The 21,099-nt window shown below is 35.0% G+C and overlaps 1 long non-coding RNA gene across 1 annotated transcript; it reads right to left on the reverse strand.

Moving 5' to 3' along the window:
* Positions 1 to 1,858: 1,858 nt before the first annotated feature.
* LOC118762330 lies at positions 1,859 to 7,378 on the reverse strand. The gene is made up of 3 exons (XR_004998079.1): positions 7,366 to 7,378; positions 6,298 to 6,302; positions 1,859 to 2,017 (listed from the first exon to the last, which is right to left on the reverse strand). It is a non-coding gene; the product is annotated as an uncharacterized LOC118762330 (long non-coding RNA).
* Positions 7,379 to 21,099: the final 13,721 nt, after the last annotated feature.

A 21,099-nucleotide genomic window follows, 5' to 3' on the forward strand; every position in this document is an offset into this window, starting at 1 on the left:
TTACGCGTTAGACCACTGGAAATGTAAATTTTAGTTGAATGTTTTTAATTTTAATTAAATTCCATTTCCCTTTGATATGATTAAATACTATATATATATATAATAATATAAGTAACTAGCAAGTATAAAATAACCAAAAAGGTAAAATTATTAATTTATAATCAGGTTACAAGAACCACAGTAAACGACTTATACCCACGGGTGGATTGGAGGAAAAATTATATAAAAAGCCAACTTAACGTTGCGAGTAAAAATCACAAATTTACTCTGATTCTCCAGCCGTTTTGGACTCTTATTTCAAGCAATACTGTGTACTGTCTTGTACCCTGATTATGAATTAATCATTTTACATTTTCGGCTATTTTTATACTTGCTAGCCACTTATATTATTATTTTTTTATTAATAATAATATCGTTATATATTTTTATAATTTTATTCACTTCGATCATTTTTAATTGCCACTGCATTCATATGGTCAATACACACATGGTGACGCGAGTATATTTAGCGCTCGGCAGTAATACTCACTGAGGAGGACTAAGTGTTTATCACAGGGTTACAAATCACGTGATATGAGTACGTCTGCAAACTCATTTGCGATTTTTACTCGCTATGGTAAGTTGGCATTTTATATACTCGTTTCCTCCAAGTCACCAGTGTGTATGAGTGATTTACTGTGGTTCTTGAGCAGTTTGGACTGTAATTTCTAGCAATGCTGTGTCATATCTTGTACCCAAATTATAAATTATATATCTTCTTCTTCTTCTTCTTATTGCTGCTGCTGCTGTTGCTGTTGTTGTTCTCGTTGTCAACACCGAAAGTTTTGGCGTTGCTTAGAGACGATACATTTTTCACCTCAGTGTTAGGCTATTCGATATTCATATTCTCACTTCTTTCTTCGTTCTCAGCTTTTCCGACGAGTAGTGCGTTTCTTTGTCGAACATTATGATGGCTTCTTTATCAGCCATCTTTAAATAATTACAGAAAATTGCGAAATATTTGCTTTTGCCGAAAGGATGAGAGTCAAAGTCGACCTCGGCGTAATTAGAACTCAGAACGTAAGGACAGACGAAATGCCGCAAAGCATTTTGCCCATCGTGCGCAAGACACTATCAATCCAATAATATAACCTAAACAAAACAACCCACAAATACAAGACACATCGTATACAACATTTACCCAGTGAAATAAACTTCCACCAACAAGCCAGAACACTAAAGCATTACACACTCACCATACAATACAAGCAGTGATACAGCAAAAGACTTCACCACATCTCAAAAGAAAAACAAAACTAACATAATACAGTACCGGGAAGAGTTTGCACACTGCCAACAGCATAAAAGAACACACGATGCTGTATACACCCCAGCAACACGAAAGTGTAGCAGGTAATGCTGTAGAAATTTGTCTCAATCTACAAAATATTGAGCCGTTATATAATACTAATAATAACAGCAACAACAACAACAACAATGAATATAAGATACTGTGGGATTTTACAATCCAATGTGACTCCCTAATCGATGCTCGGAGACCAGATATTGTTGTGGTAGATAAAGGAAAAAAGGAAACCAAGATTATAGATATTGCAACACCTGAGGATGCATGCATAAGTAACAAAGAACAAGAAAAGATTGAAAAGTTCAGCCTGCTAAAAGAGGAAATTGCAAGAATGTGGACTATGAGGAGAGTGTTTGTCATTCCAGTAGTTGTAGGAGCACTTGGAGTACTAACAACCAAGTTCGAGAAATATGTCAGAGAAATAGTAATTGACATGCGAAAAGAGCAAGCCCCCAAAACTGCTCTGCTGGGGACAACCAGGATTTTGAGATTGGTACTTGGATGTTGAAAGTCTCCCGTGATAATTAACAACCAAGTATCTAAGCTTATAATGTGCGGAAAGAGATCCTGTAAGACCTCTGACAACAGGCTGCTGTCCGCTCTGACAGAATCAATCAGAGCAAACAAGACCAAGCCCTCTGAGAAGTAAAACAATAATAATAATGATAATGACTTTTTGTTACTACTACTCACGCTCACCCCCATACATATAAAATATATTGCAATAATATCGGATAATACAAATTTATATAAAAATTAGGCATGAGTTTCTTTTGTGGGGCTGGGGTTGTTCGTTTTGTATTACTTTGTATGAAGTAATCATAAATCCTTCAGATTTCCTCAGCAAAAACGAACAAGAGGCCTACTGGAAGTACAAGCAACATCACAGAGAGAATGTCGTCTTGAAATATACCTCAACTATATTGTATGGTATCACTTGCAATAGAATCGCTTACTATTTTTAACTTCAAGATGGTAGTTCATGAGGAATTCAGTTTGTCCATGGCTTTGATTCTGATCTCTGGAAATTTAGCTAGATGAAGGGAATCTGGCTTCACTGAACAAACATGTACTTATATGATGAAAGAAAGTTGCGAAGTTTTATACATTTAGTATCTGAGTTAAATAACACTAACTTTAAAATATATTGTTGTACAAGATAAGCTCTTGCTTATCCACAAAATACTACATAAAAGTACAATATCAAATTATAGACAGATTATGTTGCGTATAACAATATTTAAGTACGAACAAGGGGAAGGAGTTACCTTCGAGGCTTACTATAGAAGATACGAAAAAATCTTCAATAAAGAGTGCAAAGATTGGGACGACGATACGAAAACGCGCTTAATCTTAAGAAAACTGGCAGCAGGAGAACATGAGCGTTACAGCAATTATGTATTCCCGAAAAAAAACCTTCTGACATAAACTTTAAAGATACAATAGACATATTGTGTAAAAGTTTTAGCGAGAAAAGCTCCTCGTTAAATACACGTTAGAAATGTTTGAACCCAGAAAAGAACAGCGAGGAGAATTACATCACATATGCTGGTAAAGTTAACAGGGAATGTGAAACATTCAAGCTGGACGAATTAACGCCAGATATGTTCAAGTGCCCGACATTTACTCAAGGTCTAACTGCAGAGAAAGGCGCAGAAGTAAGAACAAGAATTCTCGCTAAGCTGGAACAAAGCCAAACTGTAACCTTACAACAAGTGTCAGAAGAGTGTGAAGGAATAGTAAATTTAAGACACGTCACAGAGAAAAGTGAACATAATGATTGCTCCCAAGTGAAACAAGTGCGAAACAGGCAGAATAGAAATTAAGTCTGTACTAAAATACAGTACAAACAGGACAAGAATTAGGGGAAAAAAACATGTTTTGCATGTGGAGGTCTACACCAGAGGAAAAACTATCCATTTAAGAAAGTAGAATGCTTCCGGTTTGGAAATATTGGATCCATAAAAACGCACTGTAAAACCAAGATGACAAAACGTTGGAGCAATGAAAAAAGAATAAACAGTATGTCGTCGAAAGAAAATGGTAATGTAACAGAGAAAATTCGTAAAGGTGAAAATTAAAAATATAAGAGTAAAAATACAGTTAGACACTGGAAGTGATATTACCATTGTGAACGAAAAAATTTGGAAGTATATCGGTGAGCCGAAATTAAGTAAACTTACAACAGTAGCACATGCTGTTACGGGTAAAAGATTTTGTCGGTGAATTTGTGTGTAATGTAACATTTCGTGACCAAACAAAAACGGCAAAAATATGTGTTAAAAAATTCAGTTAATCTATTCGGCGCAGAGTTCAAATTGTGGAATACGCCTATAAGTTATTTGTGTGAGAATATAGTCGGTTCAGACGAAGGTTCGAATGAAGCCGAGGAATTGAAATAAGAAATAAAACATTTATTTCCAGCTGTTTTCTCGGAGTAATTGGGCTGTTGCACGAAAACAAAGGCAAAAATTGCAGTAAAACAAAGTGCAACACCTATACTTAAGCATAAATGGAATGTACCATTCGCGGCAAAATTACCCACTATAAAAAGTGAACCTTGGCCAAAAGTAGATGTTCCGTAGACTACACATCGGTTTCACTGGTCCTTTAAACGGTTCATACTACTTAGTGGTAGCTGATAATTTCTCTAAATTGCCAGAAATTTTTAAGTGTAAAAAACCAACCTCTTCAACTGTGACAAATTTTTTACCTGAGCTGTTTGCGAAATTTGACATCCCAGACGTGGACAATGAAACGCAATTTGTCTTTTGAATTTAAAAAGTTCTCTAAACGGACACGCAGAACGCTTTGTCGAATAGTTCAAGAGAGCCCTAAGAAAGTCGAATAAGGAAGTCACGGATGAGCTAGCTCTATAACAATTCTTAAGAGTATACCGTGTGACACCAAATCCAAATACACCAGCAGATATATCACCAGCAGAGCTGATGTTTGTGAGGAAAGTAAAATCAGTCTTCGACAAATTGCTACCTGACAAGAAACGAAAATTTGCCATGGAAAATACAGCAAGATCTTTCAAAATTGGTGAAAAAGGTATTTGTGAGGGCATATAAGAACGGAAAACATAGTTGGGAAGATGGCGTGATTATCAAACGCATAGGAAAAATGCTATACAAGAGACACATAAACCAACTGAAGAAAAGATTCATTGAGAGCGAATCCAAGAGAATGGAAGAACCAATGGAATAGTTGTATGATACTTTTCAAGTACCAACGCCACTACAGGTGATTGAATCCAGGCGCACAAATGTAAGAAAAAGAAAATGTGAGGAGTTCCTGGAAGTGGATGCCAAACGAAAAAATATTAAATGTTTAACTAAGAAAAAAAGCTAAAAAAGGGGAGGTGGGGTGATATAAAAATTATTTCCGATAAAAGAAATAAAATGAGAATCCTAAAATAAAGAAAAACTTAAATGAGGAGATGTTGAGACGAAAACAGTAATAATGGTACACCCTCCTACGTGACGAGTGGTATGTACTTGTCACTATAATTAAGATGGCGTCAGTCAGTATAGAGAGAGACAGAATACGAAGAAGACGTTTTTAGGTAGTCGTGTCCTTATTGGTCTAATAATTATACTGCTATACCGAAGTGTGCGTTATAACAACCCGACGTTAAGAATTACAACACAAATTTTAAAAGGTGGTGGACGGAAACCCTTAACTGACCGAAAACGTAATGTCGTTCCGAGAAGTGGAATTATTATCTTGGACACTAACCATGGTGTAACACCTCGTCCCTGAAAACAAGATCACATCTGGCAACATTATAAGAGAACATTCATTTCGACTCAGTGGAATGTTCCTCGACTGATTTAAATTTTCAAAACTTCATCGAAACGAGATCCAAGCCAAACCATTTATAATGCGAGGTGGACCTTCAGATGTATACAACTTATCAGGCTACAAATATTTGCACAGATCCGACAAAATTATTAGAAATAAGTACCAACTTATTAGTAAGTACCTCTTGGAGGAGGGCGCTAATCGACTACATCGCCCCCAATGCTCAACTTTATCGACCTCTAAAGAATAAAAGGCGGAATTTGAACACAGAAACGTAAAGCAGGAAGATATGTCGCTAAGCACTTGTCCAGCGTGCTCACGATTCTACCATCTCACTGCATTAAAAGTAACAAGTCTAAATGTTATTGTCATGGTCATATGCTTCCACAGTAGTAGAACTTCTTTCCATTCCCTTACAGCTAAGTATAGTAGCGGAGCAGTGCCAAATAAGGTACACTTCAACCAAAACAATAAAACAATAAAAACTTGCATGTTCATATGTATATTTCATTGTACAAACCATCCTGTTCGTGAGATTTTTCTTTCTTGCAACCACTCAATATCACTCGTGTCTCTTAGTGAACACTGTTAGGAGCCTTTTACCTCTTGTGCTGTGCATTGCGACAAGCTATCGACGTAGGCTTTCAATCTTCAATATCTTAAACTGTACTGCAACGTCGCGCTGACTTTCTGCTGAATATCTCCCATACATCTAATCGATATGAAACTTTCCCCTCTGTACCCACGTCATCCGTGAAAGACCGTCGGGGATAGGATTTGTCGCCAATTATCTCCTCCACGACTTCGCCCTATAATACAGTTCCTCGTCTAATGTATCAATTAAATCTCTCATTTAATGATCTCTAATTAAATCAAGAAAATTAATGACAGATTCCTACTGCACAACCAACTCCAAGAGCTACTTCATCAAAATATTTCTCGCAATCTCGTCATCACAAAGATGGAATACATTAACTTCTCTGGAGGTAGTACAAGGTTGTTGCTGTTATTCACCTCCAAGTTAATCTTGATTGAGCAGACCTGTGATCATACGATTTTCGACCATGAACATCCTGTCGTATTTTCAGGTATAGCGTCACTAGAATTACATGATCCACTGGAAATTGGGCATTACTGTTTTCGACTAATACTCGGTTTCCATGACACAGAAGTAACTGAGACCATAACATTCCCTTTGAATAGGATGCCAGTCCGTCGTAGGGTTACTTATTTACGGCTGAATGGACTGGAACAATGTGAAATGAGACGTTTTGCTTAAGACACAATGCACCGCCCAGTCCACGATCTTGAGTGCAACACCCTAACCTCTAAGCCACGCACCTTCCCAAAAAACCCAGCGTGTCTTTTCTTTCTTTTAAAGATTGTAGGGCTTGATTCGAGGGAAGTTTGGTTGGTGTTTCTAGCAGTTTCTTATCGACTATTGATAAGCAGCCTTCCTCTTAACTCACCCAGTAGCAGATGGTTACATCCATTAGACAATATATACACAGTTTAAAATCAAGACGAATACAACGAAGTCTCTATCTGGCAAGAGTAGAGCTACAATGCCGACTGACAAATCGCTTTGACATATTGCAAGAGATAGTCGGATAAAAGCCATAACTACGTAGCTATATCAATTATTATCATCCTCAATATCGACTATTAAAAAGCCTGCAAGCAAAGCTGAAAGTAGGAACCATTCACCCACGTCAAATGTGCTACTAATAAAAATGTATTTATAGATCCTGATATTGCTATTTAACGTTTTTTTATATCAAACTTCATTATATATATATATATATATATATATATTATATAGGTGTGTGTTGTGTGTGTGTGTGTGTGTGTGTGGTGTGTGTATACATACACACACACCACATATATATATATATATATTATGTATATATCACTTAACCGTGTTTTTCGTTATATATGTACACATATATACAATATATTTAAGATATTTACACATATACATACATGCATATATATATATATATATATATATATATATATATATATATATATATACACTACATTCATATATATATATATATATATATAATATATATATATATATATATCGAAAAAGACAGAGTTGCAGAAAAAAGATGGATTGACTGTCAAGTATTGCAGCAGCAAACTGATACAAAGATAGTGGTTAAGTGAACTGACATTGTCATAAAGAATTATTATTTAAGTTATCCTACATAATAACGATAAAGCAAATAACTCGAAGAAGAAAATATTAATTTTAAACATGGCAGGAGATGAGAGATCAAAGATAAGGGGAGCCTTCTGCAAAAATATTGGGAGAGAATGAAAGAGGCAGAAAGATAATGAAATTCAAATACAAAAACAAATCGTTGTTCAAGCATCTATTAATGGATGATCAACCACATTCCCTTTATGGGTGGTGAAAGAGTATTAAATGGGGTAAATGAAATTGTTCGGAGCTAGTGCATGCCTTCTAGTCTATCTGGCTGTTATTTACATAATCAGACATGATTGTAAAAACAACACATATTTTGAATTATCAATTCGTTTCTTGTCAGAAAAAAATGTGAGGGTAACTTCTTAAATATTAATGGGATTTCCTTGGTAGGGTTGATGGTAGCTCGGTAGTATTTTTTGGCATCTCTGTTTTGTCTTCTCGTGTTATTTGCTATGTAATCGCTTACAATATGTTCGTTTACACTTTTTTTTTTGTTTTTGCCAAAGCCGACGACCACAAGTTCCTTCGGATTCCAGTTGGATAGTTTCTTTAAACGTTGTCAAAATATTTGAAAAATTTGATTTTGGAATTACAGCTGAACGAATTTCTTGTCAACATTCTTTACTTGGCTTCTTATAATTGATTTTGTTTTACTAAGCGCAGGACCAGGAAGAGGGTAGTTTGGCGATATAATCAATAAGATTGATGCCAAATATTTTAACGATGCTTATTTAATCAGCACGTTTCACATGTGTGACTTAGGGATGAGGATGAGATCGATTTAATTCAATCCTTAGTTATGTGATCAGAAAAGATCCGGTAGAGGGGTCGATTTTTGACATGAATGTTATTATAGATTAAGTTGGCTGAAGTTTGCTTCACAGAGGCTCAGCTATATTTTGATCCAGGAGAGTTTTTCTAACGCATACAGGGTATGTTGAATGAAGATCTATTCTTTACATTTCTTGTTGCTTCATTTCCCTGCATGTTCTTGTTGTATTTCGGGAAGGTTATTACGCTAACAATAAACACATGCACTGGTTCAATTTCTTTTCTTTGATATTATTCGTCAATTGGTCAGTTATTTAAGCAGCTTAATCAAGAATCTTGCAAACCAAATACAAAACCTAGTTGTTCCATACATGTCTTACAGCTAAAAGGGTTTGTAGTTAGTTAAGGTATACTTCTTGTTCATAGACACAACCATGGACACATATCAGCGTAGGAACAGACAAAGGACCGATAGATAGATAGATAAACAGACAAACAGAAGATGTCGCTGAATTAAATTTCCGAAAAATTCAATTTTCCTACGCCAACAAGTTCACATTCTCATACATTTATTTATTTCCAGAAAACAACAATCGCAGACGGAAAGATCTTGAATCAAAGAAAAATATTTCCCTATCACCCAGTAAATCTTATTTGAAACGAGAATCATTTTGTTACTGATTATCTTTAATGTATATTTCTTTACTACCCACAAGGGGCTAAACACGGAGGGGACAAACGGATTAAGTCGATTACATCGACCCCAGTGCGTAACTGGTACTTAATTTATCGACCCCGAAAGGATGAAAGGCAAAGTCAACCTCGGCGGAATTTGAACTCAGAACGTAACGGCAGACGAAATACGGCTACGCATTTCGCCCGGCGTGCTAACGTTTCTGCCAAACCCAACCACAAACACATGTTAAGACTTTTTTTTTTACCTCTTTAATCGTCCAATGCAGAGTTTCATTTCATTTTATTTTATTTTATTTTTGTCACCACCATCATTGTTCTTGTAGGCTGTGGCTGTTGTTATAAACTTTCAACTCTGCAAAACAAATTTATAAGGCCCCACCTGCCCCCCTCTGATCCTTCTCTTTTCATCTTCTGTTTCAGATTTCTCGGCGATTTCTAATTGTTTTGCTGCTAGTGAGTGTTTGTTATTTCTGTTTAGTACAAACACAGATAAAAGGAGGGCCATATTATAATTAGTTTGATATTGCTAGGCAACGAACAAGTAACTGTGCATATCTGTACGTGTGTATGTGTGTGTGTTCGTGTGAATGTATGTACGCGTAAATATATATGTACATATAACATATTTATTGAATGTACGTCTATATATATATGAGTATATACATATATATATATATATATATATATATATGTATGTATATATACATATATATATACATATATTTATATACATACATATATATAATATACATATATATATATATATATATATATATATATATACATATATATATATATATATATATACAAAGAGTAATAAAGATTCAAGTTAATTTAAAAAAATTTACTTGAATATGGTACCTAACTTAGATGCACCAAAAAAAACCATACTGATTTAACAATACAGTAATGTGGGGTGATTATAAGCGAGAAAGAAGCAACAAGAATGGATAGGTTTTTAGTACGATCGTTTCATACAAGGACAGGTTTTATTAAAAGTTGTAAAGATTACAGCATATAAACGAGTCCCGTACTCATCAGCTAAAATACATGTAAGTTCTCTAGACATCCTAGTGTTTGAGGCTATACTCATGAAGTAATGTAGATAATTAAACAGATTTCTAAAGTTCATTAAAGTTCTTTAAAGATGATGTATAGTCTTATCACAGAATTTTAAAAAAGTTTTGATAGCATCACAGAGAAGGTGACCTAATCCATATGAATTTCCATAGATATGATGAGGGATTATATACTCACAGAAGACAAATTTATCCATTGTTATTAGCATTACAGAGAGGGTGAATTAATCCTTTGTATATATGCACAGATTCCAATGGTGTAGATGTAAATTTCCAGAGAAATGGAGATGAATTTCATATTCACAGGCGATAAATTTTACAAGGTTGAACACAATGAGGTAGGTACCAATCCTTGTTATATGATTAGGTGTTTGCCATATTAATCACATTACTGCTATTCACAAGAGGCTGTAGCTATTTAACTCTTAAAGGCTGAAGGGCTTACTAGATCGGCCAAGAATAGAGAAGGGAATAGAAGAAAAGAGAGAAAATAATGGAGGAGGGAGCAAAAAAGGGGGGGGAAAGGGGGACTAAAAGAGAAGAGAAAAGGAAACAGAGAATAAGAAGAAGAAAAAAGAAAGAAGAGAAAAGAGAAAAGATGGGAAAGAAGGGAAAAAAAGAAAAAGAAAAAAAGGGGGTTCTAGTTATACAGAAGAGCTAGTAGACTGTAAGTCTGGTTTTAATCAACAGGCATCTAGGAATTAGAGGGGAATATTATTCTTTGACCAGTAAACCGTTAATTTATTGCTGTTGAAATCAGCTATGAGTTTAAAGAGAATCTAAAGAGATAACACAGTCAGGGGTTAAGGGGTCAGAAGCTAAAATCACCAGAAAATACATTAGGAAAATCTAAGTATAATCTTATCAAAAAGTCATTAAAAATTTACTTATTTAATTTATTCATTTTATTGTCTTAAGGAGTTGTCGTTATTATTCATACATTGACTGACTACAGGTCAAATCTTATAAGATCATTTACAAGGTGTTAGGGGATTGTCTATCCTAATGAAGATAATCATATTATCACGAGGAATAGCCTTATTTATTTAATTATGAAATAGAATTATGGGGCGGCTACAGTAACTAATTATAATTTATTAGAGTTATGCTATTTAAATTAGATTAAGTTAGGAATTAAAATTAAATATTACAATTAAGATTTAAAATTAAGAATTTAAAAATTGTGAGTTTGAAATTAAATAAAGCCTCAATTAAGTAGCGAATAAGTACTATTCATTTCCCTGTTCTCAAAAAACTGATGCAGATATAAGGAAAAAGATAAAGATAACTGTAATGTGAGAACTCTTAGTTATCTACTTAAAGCAGTGCTATACTAGTAGAAATCAAGTTATATCTATCTATCTAGTTATGAATATTCCAATCATTTAAAATATTTTAAAGTCTTCAATTTAGCGTGGACACAAACTTGACCTAGTTCGATATGGTTATTCAATAAGTTTCTATGTTTACTATGCTTTAGAATTTCGTACGTCTCCATGGAGCATAGTTGACAACCAACCCTACTATTTTTATACGGAATTGCTCTCCTAACTATTTCCCAATTAAGGGTATAATTTTTGTTATTATTTTTGAGTTCCCAGATTTTGTTTGAAAGTGTGGTGGTACCAGCTTTATGACGTAATTTAATGAACTTTAGAAATCTGTTTAATTATCTACATTACTTCATGAGTATAGCCTCAAACACTAGGATGTCTAGAGAACTTACATGTATTTTAGCTGATGAGTACGGGACTCGTTTATATGCTGTAATCTTTACAACTTTTAATAAAACCTGTCCTTGTATGAAACGATCGTACTAAAAACCTATCCATTCTTGTTGCTTCTTTCTCGCGTATATATATATATATATATATATACATATATATGCATATGACAATGATTGCCATTTGAGCAGCACATATTAACCCCATGTATATACGTGTTTGTGTGTATGTGTGTGTGTGCCCATATTTGTCTATTTATATACACAAACACGCACACAGACACCAACACATACCTGCACATGGAGACGCACGCGTACACACACACACACAACCCCACCCAACTTCATAACTATATAACATTCCATCAAATACATCAAGTGTGATGTTTTCCACAGTGATACTTCCAGTTAGAACAACAAGGGTTTCGCTCATTATATTTAAAAAAAGTTGAGTTGGCTGCAGAATCATTAGCGCGCCGAATAAAATGTTTAATGGCATTTTTTTCTAGTTCTTGAAGTCCGGAGCTGTTATTCCGCCGAGGTCGACCTCGATGAAGAATTACCGGTTGGAGTTGTTTTGGGGTGGATCCTGATTTGCCGGGAAGTGACCCACAGACTTCGGTCTCGAAGACTTAATCATTACATATATATATATATATATATGTTTACTTACTGCAGTCGTCATTTGACTGTGGCCATGCTGGGGCATTACCTTGAAAGGTTTAATCGAACAAATCACCCTTGGCACTAATTTCTTTAACCTGGTACTTATTTTATAGTTTTCTTTTGCCGAGCCGCTAATATAGGTGGACTTAAACAAACCAACACCGGTTGCCAAGCGCTGATGGAATGAACTAAACAGAAATACACATACATGTATGGAATAACCGGAGCAAGAGCACAGATGAAAGATTTCCTGACAATGGACAAGAGTTAGAATAAGAACAGTAATAAACGAGTGAAGAACGAATATATAGTGCGTGTGTTTATTTGGCAAAAATATATATATGTTTGTTTCCTTGTCCTGTTTTTATTCTTTACTTGTACTGTATTTTTTTAATTTGTATTTTTATTTTGTATTTGTTTTTTTATTTGTATTGTTTTTACGTCCTGTTTTTGTCACAATTTTTTCTTTCCTTGTTTTTACCCCTCTGCAAAGGAATTTTATTTAATTCTTTCGCAGGAAGGGCTAGTTCGACGAGTCGTGTTCTGTCCTTACCTTCGAAACACGCATGGAGTCGAACTAGGGACAGCTGATGAAGGGGAATTTTCCTTGTATTGTTTGTCTTGTACTCTGTTTTTTCGTTATTAAAAAAAGTCCGTTTCCATGTTTGTTTTTACGTTTTCGTTTCTTGTTGAGTTCTACGTCTATTTGTGGTGTCCTGTACTCACATATATATATTTATATATGCATGTATATATACATGTAGATGTAGGTACGTACATATATGTATGTATGTATGCATATATTTTATTATTAATTTATATATATATATATATATATATATATATATATATATATATATATATATATATATATATATATAATATATATATATATATATATATATATTATATATATTATATATATATATATATATATATATATATATTGTGAAAGTAATAAAATGAAACTATTAAAAGTGAAACTATTGAAAGTGAAATCATATAAAAGTGAAATTATTATGTCACATTACAATAGAAATGTTATTGTTTCTTTTTTAACACGTAATGCAGAAACAGTGTAAGAGATTACTCTGGCCTAGCATTAGGCAAGAAGTTATACAAAAAAAATGGGCCCAAAACACTCTATGGACCCTAAGTAATGCATGTGTAAAAGTTGAATGGAAGCAGATGAGTAGTTTTCGAGTTTTAGCGCTGCACACATACATACATACATACAGACACACGTCCTCAGTTTTATATATAGAGATTTAATAACAGTTTGCTTTGGTTCCATGCAACTTAATGTCTCAGAGATAAATATCTGTTATTAAATAATGAAGATATATATGTATATATATATATATATATATATATATATATAATATATATATATATATATATATATATATATATATATGCATGTGTGTATGTATGTATGTGTGTGCATGTATGTATGTATATAGTTGAAATTTACAGAAATACAAAAGACAAAGACAGGCGTATAAACAACAAATAGGTATATTAGTTTAATGCTCGGGAAGGTGAGAAAGTCTTTTACGTTTCGAGCTTACGTTCTTCAACAGAAAGGAACACGAGGGAATAAAAAGAGAGAGAATAGAAAAAGAGCTTTTAGAGCTAGCAATCAATCATAGAGGAGGCATGGGTGTGTGGCAAGAAGCTTGCTTCCAAACCACACGGTTCCGGGTTCAATCCCACTGCGTGGCACCTTGGGTAAGTGTCTTCTGCTATAGCCTCGGGGCAACTAAAGCCTTGCGAGTAGATTTGGTAGGCAGAAATTGAAAGAAGCCCGTCGTATATGTATATATGCATATTTATGTGTATGGGTCTTTGTGCCTGTTTGTCTTCGCACCATCGTTTGACGACCGATGTTGGTGAGCTTACGTTCCCGTAACTTGTGAGTGTTTATTGAGTGAAAACACCTAAAGCTTCACGAGGCTCCGGCAGTGGGTGTTGGCTAACCCTGCCGATTTTTTTTCGCAACAACTTTCTCTCACTCTTTCTTTATGTTTCTGTTGTACCTGTATTTCAAAGTGCCAGCCTTGTCACGCTCTGCGTCACGCTTAATCTCCCCGAGAACTACGTTAAGGGTACACGTGTTTGTAGAGTGCTCAGCCACTTGCACGTTAATTTCACGATCAGGGTGTTCCATTGATCGGATCAACTGGAATCCTCGTAACCGACGGAGTACCGATATATATATACATATATATATATATATATATACATATATATATATATATATATATATATATATATATATATACACATATATATATATGCATATATATACATACATATATATAATATATATATATATATTATATATGTATTATACATGTGTGTATGTATGTTTATCTATCTATATGTGTGCGTGCATGTATGTGGATGAGTGTATGCGTGTGTACAGTGATAAAAATACAGTGAGTTATATCAGTGTTCAACAAGTGATTTCTGATCTATTTTTACACTTGTAATTGCAAATGTTTCCAGTTTTAATCTTCCTATTTCTATATGTGTGGGTGTCCATGTTACATGCTTCGAATTGTTTTATGTTGCTTCAAGCTGTGTCTGCTGATGCAAACGTTCATTGGGAAGAGAAAAATAAAACTTCTATTCCTTTTTGTCTTTACTTGCTCTTATTTGTTTTGTGTAACTTTTTTTTGCTGTTTTATTTTTGTGTATGTTTGTGATGGTCATGTGATGATGTTGGTGGTGGCGAGAGGAAGTTGAAGCTTCTGGAAATCTGTAGTGACTGGAGTATAATTGACAAGTGGTTTTTCTATCTACTTTAATGTTGTATGTAAACGTGTGTAAAGTGTTCCTACTTAAGATTCATGCGAGTTTCAACAATGTGGGATTTCAGTAACAGCTATTAGGACATGATATTGAACGAATAGATTTAATCTAATGATTGTTTCTGAGGCTTTCGTGTCACTATTCAGGTTTCAGGTGCGATGCTGGTGCTTAGTGCTGGTGTCTATAGAATGACTGATTTCCAACCTATTATTTGCTTTTACTTACGTAGTATTGCTGGCAAATTATTTTGTATTAATACGTAGAATATGTGCAAGTAGGTTCTTGCTAGAAACGTAAATTTAACAAAATTCTCTCTCTCTCTCTCTCTCTCTCTCTCTCTCTCTCTCTCTCTCTCTCTCTCTCTCTCTCTATCCATCTATTTCTCTTCCTCTTTCTTTCTTTCGTTTTTCTTTCCTTTTCTTTCTCTCTCTCTCTAATTCTCTCTTCCTTTCTCTCTTTTCTTTCTCTCTTCTCTCTCTCTCCCTCTCTCTCTCTCTCTCTCTCTCTCTCTTTCGTTTAGCTACCTCAGAATTTTCCTCAAGAAACCTTAATGGTGAAAGCTGACTTACTTACGTCTCACGAAAACAGAAGGGACTTTCTGTTTGTCCTCTAATAATGACTCGAAATAAGGACAGTATTTTTTCTGTTGAACGAGGTAAGAGTACGATATATTCCGATTTTTTTAAAGACTAACATCGACGCCAAGAATCATAGTGAAGTGGTAAAGTTCACACCCGCCATACATGTATACAACAGCTCATGAGTCAACGCAACATAACGGTAATCGTTAGAAACATTGCTAGTGATATGAATTCCTTGCACTTAGTCACCTTTGTGACTGATATGGACCGGTTGTAAGGGCTAAAGTAACGAAAAATAACGCGATCGGGAGGAACCTGTAAAAATTGCAAGTCCTTATAACCTTACATCGCTACAAAACCATTCCAGAACTCTACCCATTCGCGGATGCAGAAATGCAAGTGAGGCTGATGGTGCAAGGTATAAGGCCTAGCTGCGATATTTTTGGAAACAAGAGCCACTAGAGGACATTCTAGCCAGAAGAGTTTTAAAAAAACGAACAGCAGCACCAGAATCCAGAGATTGTCGTTTCAGCAGTACAGTGGGTCAAAATCTCGAAATTACCTAAAGAGATTTATCTTTGATTCTAGGAGTTGACCAGGAAACTGAGACATTAATTACTCCAACCATGGCAAACAGTGACGGGTTAGAGAAGATGAAAGATGAGATATATCCACAAAAACAACAGTAACAGCAAATGTCAAGCCCCACAACACTAACCAACAGAAGTACTACTTGTGTCTTATGACGAATGGGAGGCAAGGGTTGCCGAGTAAAATTTTAAAAGCAAGCAAACATAAAAGAGGAAGTTCCACTTCCCTCCCTCCCCCACCCATAAAAAAGAACAGAAATAAACAACGATAGAAAATAACGATAGAAAACAACGAAAAGGAGTGAAGAGGAGTAACCTTTAAAAAATCGGAATATATCGTACTCTTACCTCGTTCAACAGGAAAAATACTGTCCTTATTCCAATTCATCTTTAGAGGACACACAGAAAGTCCCTTTTGTTTTCGCGAGACATAAGTTAGTCAGCTTTCACCATTAAGGTTTCTTGAGGAAAATTTTGAGGTAGCTAAACGAGAGAGAGATACAGAGAGACAGAGAGACAGAGAGAAAGAGAGACAGAAAAGGGAGAAAGAAAAGAGAGAAAGTAAGAGTGGGAGAGAAAGAAAAGGAAAGAAAAAAGTATGCATGTGGGTGGATGTGTTCTGTTATGTAATATGCATATGTAAATGAGTACGCCCGTATTCTCGCATGTGTACGCGTTGTACGTTGTATATATGTATGTTTCTATGTGTATCCTTGTGCATGTGTGTATATATATCAGTGTATGCATATGTATATATATATATATATACATATATATCAGTGTATGTGTGTATATGTGTAATTTAGACGAGATCTAAACAATAGAATATTTAAGAATGTTACCTGTCACAGAATGACATCACATACAGAATGAGAATGATAAATAGCTCCTGAATCAGCAGGTATTTTTCCATTTACCTTTACTAAACAATCGATTTCTTTTGTAGTAATAGTAACACTTTCTTATAACTTGACTACTGAGAGAGATTTGTGTCTTAGCTCACCGAAGTATCATTAATGGTTTCGAAGTTTGGCTTGGGATCAGCAATATTAGGGAAAGAGGATAGTCGATTACATTGATCCTAGTACTCAAGTGGCACTTTATCCCGAGAGAAAGAAAGGTGAAATCAACCTCAGCGGAATTTGAATTGAGACATAAACAGCCGGAAGGAATATTACTTAGCATTTTCTCCTGTGCACTAACGATTCTGCCAGCACGTCGCCTCCCAGTAATAAAATGAAAACAATGCAGATCAAGTACCTCCTTATAATTTATCTCAACTATGATTTCGTAACTTAAACGAGCCCCTTGTAGAATCCTTAAAGTGTTAGACATACTGCCTTGCAACATTTCTTCCGTCTCTTCGCATTCGGTGTTCAATTCCCTTCAAGGTCAACGTTGCTTTCATCCTTTCGGATGAATATCAGTCAAGCACGGGGCGTGAGGCGATCGGCTAATGCTCTCTCCTTAAAATTTTTTGGTTTTGTCCTAAATTAGAAATAATTATCTACTGAATTGTAGGGGCTATACTTATAAACACTACTAAAGGAGGTCTCTTTTGGGCAAGTCAAGTTGCACATATGGGTGAGGCCGTCTTGAAATAGGATTTGTATTTTTCTAAACAGATCACTTACACAAGGGTTATACTCATTGCTATTGTCAGAATACGAACAGAGCCGAACAGTTACCACAATGACAGTTTTTTCTATATACATGATGTTACAAAGTACAAAAAAATAAAGGTAAGATCTTCAACATCCAAATATAAAATAAAATTTAACAAGAGAAAATTGCAGAACTACTGTGTACGGGAAAAAGCGTGCAGAATTTGCAGTTTACTTTGATGTTAGTGGAGATCTGCATTTCTACAAAATCATGCATGGATAAAACAATCCCAACTCTTGTTGAGATGAAACTATTTGTGAACGATCACGATATCTATTTCTTGAACAACTGAAAGAAATCAACAAAAATGTTAAACAATGGTTTGTCTTACTGTTGTTAGTTTGAAGCTGTTTGGGAACAATCGTAATATCTTCCACTTGAACTTTCGGTACAAATGAAAGAAGTTGATGGCAATGTTAAACAGCTATTTGTCCAAATCAGCTACGCAGAAAGTGAGTAGCATGTATATGGGGATTTCAAGATGCATGCCTTTATTTTTTCGCTTTCAGGATGAATAGACAAAATTTGTGTTTCTTTTGTTTATGGAACAGTAAGAATGTTGGCCTCCAAGGCATAAATTACAACCAGAAAGATTAACTGCTGCAAGGCAGCCTATTATAGAGTCTAAAAACGTTTTGTTACTCCTACTTCATATAAAACTGGGATCCATAAAACAGCTAGTGAAGGCCTTAAACTTTGGAGAAATTTTTCAAGAAATCCATTTTATGTTTCCAAGTTTCTTTGATGACAAATCAAAGGTGGTTATGCTTGTTGAATCTCAAGTGAATATGATTTTGAAGTAAAAAAAGAAAAAAAATGAAAGAAAGAAATGTTAAGAGAATCAAGAAAGAAATATGATGTGCATTTTGTGGTGTAATTCGTGAGTTTCTAAGGATTCGAAAAGGTGATAATTATAGGAATCTCATAACATGGCGTAGTTATCTTTTATCATTTTTAGCTGTTACTTTTTTTCACTCATTCAACTTCAGCCATGCTGGGGCACTGCCTTGAAGAGTTTAGTCAAACAGAATGACCCCAGAATTTAATTTCTTAAAAATCTGGTACTTATTCTATCGGTCCCTTGTGACGAATTGCTAAGTTACGGGGACGTAAACAAACCAGCATCGGCTATCGTGCGATGGGGGTGGACAAGCACACACATACATACCCACGCACACACTCATGCACACACACACACACACACACATATATATATATATATATATATATATATATATATAAACATACATACATAAAACGGGCCTTCACAGTTTCCGTCTACTAGGTCCACTCATGAAGCATTGGTCGGCCCAGAGACCATAGTAGAAGACATTTGCCCAAGCTGTGATGCAGTCGGACTGAACTCGAAACCGCATAGCTGCAAAACGAGCTTCATATAACCTAGACTTTAGGCCTCTCACGATGTCGGATTCATAAGGCCGGAGATGAACCCGGTTCCATGGCAATTAAGTGACTGAGATCACAATATTCCCCGCTGAACGGGAGCCAGTCTATCGCGGGGTTGACTTTCCCAGTTGTTGCTGAAACTCATTCACAGATGAATGAACTGGAGCAACGTGAAATGAAGAGTTTTACTCAATAGCACAACACAACGGACTGTCTGGGCCGGGATTCGAAACCACACTTAAACAAATATAAGTGCGATATCCCTAACCACTAACCACTAACCCAAGCGCCTTCACATAAAAAAATGTTGAAAATTAACGTTCAAGTAGTAAAACAAAAATATTCTTTTGATTAATTTTGATAAGCAATAATCATATTTTCTAATTTAGATCCAAAATAAAGAAATTGTGAGCATTAGACTCTTAGAGATGGAAACAAAGCTTCCAACTCATACTCTAATCTTAACTAAGATCCCTTTGCATTTTTTTAGATTTGTTTGAAATAAAAGTATTATACTTGGTTTAATTTGTTTTTAATACAAAGTCATAACTCCTATAGACACCCAGCAACTCCCAAAGCACTCCCTTGACATTTGCCATCCCCTTGTGATCTCACAATGCTCTCAAAATGGTACTACCACCCATGTTAACAACCGCTGCATTATATAATGATTAATACAAAATCGACTAATTATCGACTAGTCCCCTCCACCCAAATTTCAAGCCTTGTGCCTTTAGTAGAAAGGATTATTATTACTATTACTTTCATCCTTTCATCCTTTCGATGTTGATAAAATAAGTAATCGACTAGCCCCTCCCCCAAAATTTCAGGCTTTGGGTCTGCAGCAGAAAGGCATCATCGTCATTGGTATGTAGTCATTGAATATCTATGTAAGGTATAAGAATGTAATTATTTAAGATTCAGCAAATCCTAGTGAGAAGTCTTTTTGTCTATCTTTTGGTCAGCAATGGTAAAAATTTTAGATACTTTTTTTTTTTGTTCAAAACTTGTAGTAAATTGAAAATTATTATCAGCTGCTAAACGAATATATCGTATTTTGAGATTAAATTATGCAGTCTTCGAGTGATAATACAAAGAATTGATAACTTGAAGCGTTGGTGTTTTCCCGTAAAGCAAGACAACCTTTTGAACATAACCGACCTTTTTATTGATAAACAACATAGCTCGACTAATATTGATTCCAAATTTTGGCGCAAGGCCAGCAATTTCGAGGGAAGGGATAAGTCGACTACATCGACCCCCAGTGTTCAAGATGAAAGGCAAAGTCGGCCTCGGCGGAATTTGAACCCATAACGTGAAGACGGACAAAACGTCGGCTTAACATTTTGCCCAGCTTGTTAACGACTCTGCCAGCTCGCCGCCTTCAACTTGACTAATATCGAAAATGTACCCCTTATTTATAAAAGCTATCAACACCTCTAGTGTAATTAAATCCAAATTTATAAAAATAATAACAATAATAATTAAACGAATTTTAACGGATTTTTAAGAAGTGGGGCGAATTACAATAATTAATAAAGAAGGAGAATGAATTAACTATAATTTACTTTAGAATTGCTGATAGAGTTGCCGAAAATCAATGGATTTTAGGACTTATTCTTGTGCTGGTACGTTCCAGAATTTCTGGTACATATTTTAAAATAATAAATCTCTCTGCAGAAGATGTTTGATTGATCGCTCAGCTTTTCTATATTTTCATTAAAGGTCATCTAC

The sequence above is a fragment of the Octopus sinensis genome, linkage group LG2 (assembly GCF_006345805.1).
Source record: "Octopus sinensis linkage group LG2, ASM634580v1, whole genome shotgun sequence".
Lineage (NCBI taxonomy): Eukaryota > Metazoa > Mollusca > Cephalopoda > Octopoda > Octopodidae > Octopus > Octopus sinensis.